This window comes from Sorex araneus, chromosome 6, assembly GCF_027595985.1.
Source record: "Sorex araneus isolate mSorAra2 chromosome 6, mSorAra2.pri, whole genome shotgun sequence".
In the NCBI taxonomy this organism is placed as follows: domain Eukaryota; kingdom Metazoa; phylum Chordata; class Mammalia; order Eulipotyphla; family Soricidae; genus Sorex; species Sorex araneus.
The window spans coordinates 89,893,714-89,902,479 of record NC_073307.1 but is presented as its reverse complement, the minus strand read 5'-3'; positions in this window follow the sequence as shown (position 1 = coordinate 89,902,479).

Sequence of the window (8,766 nt, the reverse complement as noted above, 5' to 3'; positions counted from 1 at the left end):
GGCAGGCCTGGGGTGAATATTCAGAACAGTGACTGCTGCTTTGAGAGGGAGTTGTGCCAGGGGACTTTTTTCTTTCTTTTTTTTTTTTTTTTTGCTTTTTGGGTCACACCCAGCAATGCTCAGGGGTTACTCCTGGCTCTGCACTCAGGAATTACTCCTGGCGGTGCTTGGGGGACCATATGGGATGCCGGGGATCAACCCGGGTCGGCCGCGTGCAAGGCAAACGCCCTACCCGCTGTGCTATCGTTCCAGCCCCGAGGGGACTTTTTTCTTGTGGTCTTCACTTCCCTTCTCTAACATGCATTCCATAGCCCTGCCTTAAAAAAATAAAAACTTTTTTTCTACATTTCATGAGAAAGAACCACACGGAAATCTGTCTCCTTGGGAGGAGAGAGTGTGCTTAAGACGGTAGCAAGTGCAAATACTCCAGATGAGTGTTTGCGTTGGTGTGTGTGTGGAATTCTTCTTGCCTAACCGGAAGGCTTTTTTTTTTTCTTTCCTTTTTGGGTCACACCCGGCGATGCTCAGGGGTTACTCCTGGCTCTGCACTCAGGAATTACCCCTGGCCATGCTCAGGGGACCATATGGGATGCTGGGAATCGAACCCGGGTCAGCTGCGTGCAAGGCAAACACTGTGCTATCACTCCAGCCCCATTTTTTTTCTTTCTTAAGAGATCAAGTTCTTGGAGCTGGGATATTTATTTATTTATTTATTTATTTTTTCTTTTTGGGTCACACCCAGCGATGCTCAGGGGTTACTCCTGGCTTTGCACTCAGGAACTACTCCTGGCGGTGCTTGGGGGACCATATGTGATGCCGGGGATCGAACCCGGGTCGGCCGCGTGCAAGGCAAACGCCCTACCCGCTGTGCTATCGTTCTGGCCCCGAGGGGACTTTTTTCTTGTGGTCTTCACTTCCCTTCTCTAACATGCATTCCATAGCCCTGCCTTAAAAAAATAAAAACTTTTTTTCTACATTTCATGAGAAAGAACCACACGGAAATCTGTCTCCTTGGGAGGAGAGAGTGTGCTTAAGAGGTAGCAAGTGCAAATACTCCAGATGAGTGTTTGCGTTGCTGTGTGTGGAATTCTTCTTGCCTAACCGGAAGGCTTTTTTTTTTCTTTCCTTTTTGGGTCACACCCGGCGATGCTCAGGGGTTACTCCTGACTCTGCACTCAGGAATTATTCCTGGCAGTGCTCAGGGGACCCTATGGGATGCTGGGAATCGAACCCGGGTCAGCTGCGTGCAAGACAAATGCCCGCCCCACTGTGCTATCACTCCAGCCCCCAGGAAGGCATATTTTTGATATCGTAGTTCATCTGTGCACTGTTTTCTTAGGTGAGTTTCGGGGTGACGGAGGTGTTGCTTTATAGTCCTCATTTCCCGTCTCCGGGGCCCTAAATACTCTATGCTACAAAGCAGCACTTGTTTTGTGTCTTTCAGAGCTCTGGCCCATGGGTTACTTAACTGTAAGTGGACCTGTTCCTAGTTTCCGAGTGAAGGGTTCTCATTTCTGATGAATCAATTAATTTTTCTGGCATAAGTTAGGCAAACAGACTTTCTCTACAGATTTGTCTTTTTTTTTTTTCTTTTTTTGGGTCACACCCAGCAATGCTCAGGGGTCACTCCTGGCTCTGCACTCAGGAATTACCCCTGGCCATGCTCAGGGGACCATATGGGATGCTGGGAATCGAACCCGGGTCAGCTGCGTGCAAGGCAAACACTGTGCTATCACTCCAGCCCCATTTTTTTTTTCTTAAGAGATCAAGTTCTTGGAGCTGGGATATTTATTTATTTATTTATTTATTTATTTTTTGCTTTTTGGGTCACACCCAGCGATGCTCAGGGGTCACTCCTGGCTCTGCACTCAGGAATTACTCCTGGCGGTGCTTGGGGGACCATATGGGATGCCGGGGATCGAACCCGGGTCGGCCGCGTGCAAGGCAAACGCCCTACCCGCTGTGCTATCGTTCCGGCCCCGAGGGGACTTTTTTCTTGTGGTCTTCACTTCCCTTCTCTAACATGCATTCCATAGCCCTGCCTTGAAAAAATAAAAACTTTTTTTCTACATTTCATGAGAAAGAACCTCACGGAAATCTGTCTCCTTGGGAGGAGAGAGTGTGCTTAAGACGGTAGCAAGTGCAAATACTCCAGATGAGTGTTTGCTTTGCTGTGTGTGTAGAATTCTTCTTGCCTAACCGGAAGGCTTTTTTTTTTCTTTCCTTTTTGGGTCACACCCGGCGATGCTCAGGGGTTACTCCTGGCTTTGCACTCAGGAACTACTCCTGGCGGTGCTTGGGGGACCATATGGGATGCCGGGGATCGAACCTGGGTCGGCCGCGTGCAAGGCAAACGCCCTACCCGCTGTGCTATCGTTCCGGCCCCGAGGGGACTTTTTTCTTGTGGTCTTCACTTCCCTTCTCTAACATGCATTCCATAGCCCTGCCTTGAAAAAATAAAAACTTTTTTTCTACATTTCATGAGAAAGAACCTCACGGAAATCTGTCTCCTTGGGAGGAGAGAGTGTGCTTAAGACGGTAGCAAGTGCAAATACTCCAGATGAGTGTTTGCTTTGCTGTGTGTGTAGAATTCTTCTTGCCTAACCGGAAGGCTTTTTTTTTTCTTTCCTTTTTGGGTCACACCCGGCGATGCTCAGGGGTTACTCCTGGCTTTGCACTCAGGAACTACTCCTGGCGGTGCTTGGGGGACCATATGGGATGCCGGGGATCGAACCTGGGTCGGCCGCGTGCAAGGCAAACGCCCTACCCGCTGTGCTATTGTTCCGGCCCCAAGGGATATTTATTTATTTATTTATTTATTTGCTTTTTGGGTCATACCCGGCATTGCACAGGGGTTCCTCCTGGGTCTGCACTCAGGAATTACTCCTGGCGGTGCTCGGGGGACCCTATGGGATACTGGGAATCGAACCCAGGTCGGCCTCGTGCAAGGCAAATGGCCTCCCCGCTGTGCTATCACTGCGGCCCCAGATTTCAATCTTTTTGAGAGGTGGTGCTGACACCAGAAGCATTTGACAGGATGGTGCTTGATTCAAACAAATATTCAAGTTGGTTATATTAAGGCTTATCTCAAGCTGTGGTAGGCAGAGTGTTCTCAGACTTGAACCTGTCAGGACGTCGGGGGGAACGGGCGGAGTCTAGAGTTACACCTATCTACCTAGAGTCCTCAGGATAGCACTCTTTAAAAAAATTTTCTTTTTGTTTAAAATTTTCTTTTATGGGGTGATAGCATAGTGGGTAGGGCGTTTGCCTTGCACACGGCCGACCCAGATTCGATCCCCGGCATCCCATAAGGGTCCCCCAAGCACTGCCAGGAGTAATTCCTGAGTGCAGAGCCAGTAGTAACCCCTGAGCATTGCTGGGTGTGACCCAAAAAGAAAAAAAAATTTCTTTTATTTTTTTGCCACACTCACCAGCACACCAATTAGATGGCTACTCTTAGCTTTGTGCTCCGGAGACCATGCTAATGTCAGGGATCAAACTGTGTTGGCCACATAAAAAGATGTTTGTTTTTGGTTTTGTTTTTTGCTTTTTGGGTCACACCTGGCGATGCACAGGGGTTACTCCTGGCTCTACACTCAGGAATTACTCCTGGCAGTACTCAGGGGACCCTATGGGATGTTGGGATTTGAACCCAGGTCGACCGCGTGCAAGGCAAACGCCCTCCCCGCTGTGCTATCCCTCCAGCCTCAAGATGTTTTCTTTATTTGAATTTCATTTATGTTTGTTGTTGATATTGTTCTGCTGGAGCGATAGCACAGCAGGTAGGGCGTTTGCTTTGCATGGGGCTGACCGAGGTTCGATTCCTCTGTCCCTCATCAGAGAGCCTAGCAAACTACCGCACAGCAGAGCCTGGCAAGCTACCTGTGGCGTATTCAATATGCCAAAAATAGTAACAACAAGTCTCACAATGGAGATGTTACTGGTGCCCGCTCAAGCAAATCAATGAGCAATGGGATGACAGTGATACAGTGAAAGTAGTTCACAATATTTGATTACACTTAATATTTAGACACCAATCCCACCAACCATTATACCTTCCCACCACCATATTTTGGATGTTTCCATCCTGAACCTCAATCTCGGCCCCAAAGCAGACCGAAATAATATATTTTGTATTTTTTGCGGCGTATTCGATATGCCAAAGCACAGTAACAAGAAGTCTCACAATGGAGATGTTACTGAGCCAATCGATGAGGAATGGAATGACAGTGATACAGTGTCTGTTATGAAAAACCACTGAACAGGCTACTAAAAAGTATCCTTAGAGGAAAGAGTGTGAAGATTTTGTATTTCCTTCCCCCAGGGGCCAGTGAGGCTAAGCACTCTTATGAACTGAGAGCAGGAGAATAACCCTCCCAAGAGAACATCCTGGAAATGTGTACAGTACCCAGACCCAGGTCATGCTTAATTTCCTCTTTAATTTCTGGTGGAGGGAAGGGGTGGGGGGCTACACCAGGCCTGGCTCAGGGCTTGCTCCTAGCTCTGTGCTCTGAGATCACTCCCGGCAGGGGTGACATGTGGTGGTAAGGGCCCTCATCCACTCTATTAATCTGCTGAACTATCTCTTCTGCCCCCTTATTGCAGCATATTAAAGTCTGGGCCACTGGCCACTACAAACTGTGACTTCCGTGAAGAGTTGATGCTTTCAAGTTGGGCCTATTATCTTCAACTCAGAATAAAGCTCTTCTGGCTTGAAGCGCTGGAGTTCAAGAATTTTCTGATGGGGAGGCTGGAGCAATAGCACAGTGGGGAGGGTGTTTGCCTTGCATGTGGCCGACCCGGGTTCGATTCCCAGCATCCCATAGGGTCCCCTGAGCACCGCCAGGAGTAATACCTGAGTGCAGAGCCAGGAGAAACCCCTGTGCATCTCTGGGTGTGACCCAAAAAGCAAAAGAAAAAAATTTTTTCTGATGGACCAGTCCTTAAAATAGAAAGTGAATCTCCACCGAGGCCAGTGGGTGCTCTAGGAGAACAAAGCTAATCCTAATGATTTTAATTTTCGCCTTCAGTGCTCCTTTGGTCCTGGTTCTTCACCTTGTGTTTATCTCCTGGCCCACTTGGGAATGTTGGAAGGAAGACGCCGCCACCAGGATTTCAGTCCCTTCAAAGTTCAGACGGGAGAGGAGTTACCAGCCCTGGGTTTCGGGGTAAAGGGAGGACAAGGTTCTTTGTATTCTGACTAATCCAACTATTCAGGAAGTTTGGCGTCAAAACAGGCCACTGCCGTGACCCCAAAGGTAAGGCAGGCAACTGCCAGACGGGCCGGAATGCGCTGGGGTGCGGGGAGAGACCCCCGACGCTCCTGGGCTGGGGATTAAGGACTTTTGTTAACTAGAGCAGCCAATTGCCGCTGAGAAAAAGCCTCTGGCACAGGAAGTTTCTCCAGCCAAGGATTCCCCCAACGCCCAGCGTCGGCATTTGAATAGGATCCTCGCCGGGAGCCGCCAGGAGAGTTGATCAAAGGTCGGCGCTGCGGGAGGTGTTGCCTGACTCGGGGGTCCAGGCTGCAAACTGGTCCAAGGATCAGGTGTCCTTGAGGATGGCAGAGGCTGAACCCCTGGGGAAAACCTCACCTGTGGGGTTTTCACCAGCTCCCAAGAGAACCACTGAGTGGGTGCAAGCCAAAGGAGTCGTTTGCTAGAGCCTTTCTGTCTCACACACGGGGCGGGAACTTGAGGGAACAAAGTGGCTCTAGTTTAACCCAGGAACACGTGTGTGTGTGTGTGTGTGTGTGTGTGTGTGTGTGTACATTCGGGAACAAAATGGCTCTCGCTTAACCCAGGCACGTGTGTGTGTGTGTGTGTGTGTGTACATGTGGGAACAAAATGGCTCTAGCTTAACCCAGGCTCCTGTGTGTGCATGTGTGAGTGTGTGCGTGCATGCGTGCATATGCGCGCGCGCGCGCGCGCGTGTGTGTGTGTGTGTGTGTGTGTGTGTGTGTGTGTGCGATATTTGTGGGGTTGGGAGGTTCCTGAGAACCAGGACTGAGAATTTGTGCCCAGGGAAGCTTCTGTGATTTTCTGTAAGAAAAATCAGGGGCTGGAAAGAGCTTTTAGCCCAAAGAACTAGCTTAAGCTTTTCTTTTTTCCTTTTCCTTTTTTTTTTTTTTGGCTTTTTGGGTCACACCTGATGATACTCAGGGGTTCCTCCTGGCTCTGCACTCAGGAATTACTCCTGGCGGTGCTCAGGGGACCATATGAGATGCTGGGAATCAAACCCAGGTCGGCCCGTGCAAGGCAAATGCCCTCCCCGCTGTGCTATCCCTCCAGTCCCTCACTGTTTATTTTTGGTTTTGCTTTGAGGATCACTTCCAGCTGTGCTCAGGGATCACTCTGAGGTTGCTCTGGGGACCATACGGGATGCAGAGAATCAAACCAGGTGTTGGCTGCATGCTGCATACGATCTTTCTGGACCCCAAAGATGCTATCACTGTATGAGCTCAACCTGCGGGTAGCGAGCATCACAAATGATCCCTCTGAGATCCCAGGGCCCTGCAGGTAACTAAGTGCCAAGTACATGCCTCTGAATCCTGGCTCGCAAGACCACCCCGAGCACAAACAGATGTAGGCTCAGAGATCAGTGCACTGCAAGGACGGAGTGTCCCCAAGCTCTGCACCCTCAAGCCCATAGCACTGATGGGTGGTCCCTGGTCAAAAAAGAAAGTGACATTAAGATAAAAATAAAATTAATAGCAAAGATGCTTTTTTTTCCTTTTTGGGTCACACCCAGCGAATGCACAGGGGCCACTCCTGGCTCTGCACTCAGGAATTACTCCTGGCAGTGCTCAGGAGACCATATGAGATGCTGGGAATCGAACCCGGGTCGGCCATGTGCAAGGCAAACGCCCTACCCGCTGTGCTATTGCTCAAGCCCCCAAAGATGTTTTGTTTTTTTGTGTTTTTTCTTTGGGGGGGGCCATACCCAGCGATGCTCAGGGGTTCCTCCTGGCTCTGCGCTCAGGAATTATTCCTGGGGGACCCTATGAGATGCCAGGGATGGAACCCGGGTCTGCTACATGCAAAGCAAACATCCAACCAACTGTCCTATTGCTCCAGCCCCTGCAGCCAAGGTGCTTAATGTTTAACTCCTTCTGCAAAGATTACCATACCTTTATAGTCAATATTATACTCTTGTTTAATAATGTTCACCTGTTGTTTTCGAATATGACCTTTCTCTAATACGTGCTCTGAGAACTCCTTTCACACGTGTTATCACGGTGTCTTTCCAGTAACCTTTATCCACTCTGTTCATTGATAAGTGGCCCCCCCGCCCCACCCCCCTTGTGATTGCTAAGCATCCAGTGTCTGACCTTCCAGCCTAAAGTCCTTTCTCTCTTAGTAAAGCTTTGGAATGGGTTGGTTTTGTTGGTTTTGAGGCCAGACCCGGCAGTGCCCGGGGGCTTACTCCTGACTCTGTGCTCAGGAATCACTGCTGGTGGTAATCGGAGACCCACAGGGATGAATGCAAGGCAAACCTCTTCCCTGCTACACAGTATCCCCAGCTCCTCCAGTGGGGTTTTATTTGTTGGTTTGTTTGTTTGTTTTGCTCTTTGGGTCACACCTGGCGATACACAGGGGTTCCTCCTGGCTCTGCACTCAGGAATCACTCCTGGCAGTGCTCGGAGGACCCTATGGGATGCTGGGAATCGAACCTGGGTCAGTCACGTGCAAGGCAAACGCCCTCCCCACTGTGCTATCGCTCCAGCCCCTCCAGCAGTTTTTTTCCCCCTTTGTTTTATTTTGTGAGGCCTGGGGACCCACTAGTTATTCTTGGCCAATGGCTCCATGGTTCAGTGGAAGGGCCTGAGGATGCAATGTTGGGGAGACCCAGGCCATCCCGGGGTGCTCAGAAGTCTCCAGAGCTAACTCAAAATGAAAACAAAACAAAGAGAAATTTGGGGGGGTGGGGCTAGAGACAGAACAGTGGGTAGGGCACTTAATTCCCTAGCATGCAGCCAACCTGGATTCAATCCCCGGCATCCTCTATGGTCCCCAGTGCACCGCCAGGAGCAATTCCTGAGTGTAAGAGCCCGGAGGAACCCTTGAGCGTCACCGGGTATGGTCCCCAAACCAAAATAACAATAAAGAGTAATTGTTATGCTTCAAGGGACACGATAAAGGAAGTCCCCTGGCTACCTACAGGGGACCAGAATCATAGGGCATCGGGTAGCGTGTTTGCCTTGCATGCGGCCAACCCAAGTTCCATCCGTAATGCCTGAGCATCACTGGGTGTGGCCTCAAAAGCCACCCCCCCCACACACACAGACTACTGACAGGAGAGGATATAAAGAACTTGTTTGTTGGGGGCCACGCCCAGCTGTGCTCAGGGCTTTTCCCAGTCACTGCACTCAGGGATCACTCCCGGCCGTGCTTAGGGGACCATAGAGGGTGCTGGGATCAAACCTGGGTCAGTTCGAGGTAAGGCAAGCACCTTCCTGGCCCCTGGCCGTACTGTCTTTTCAGCCCCTACTCTACATGCTATTTTCAGGCTGATGAAATGCCAATAGGAGGCGTTATTCAGGGGGAATGTGTGTGTGTGTGTGTGTGTGTGTGTGTGTGTGTGTGTGTGTGTGCGTGCGTGTATGCGTGCGCGCGAGTGTGTGCATGCATATTAGTTTTGTCGTGCTGGGAATCGACACAAGCAAATAGGGAGTTCTACCCTTGAGTTACATCTCTCAATTTAATTCAAGTTTTTTTTTTTTTTGCTTTATGGGTCACACCTGGCAAGGCACAGGGGTTACTCCTG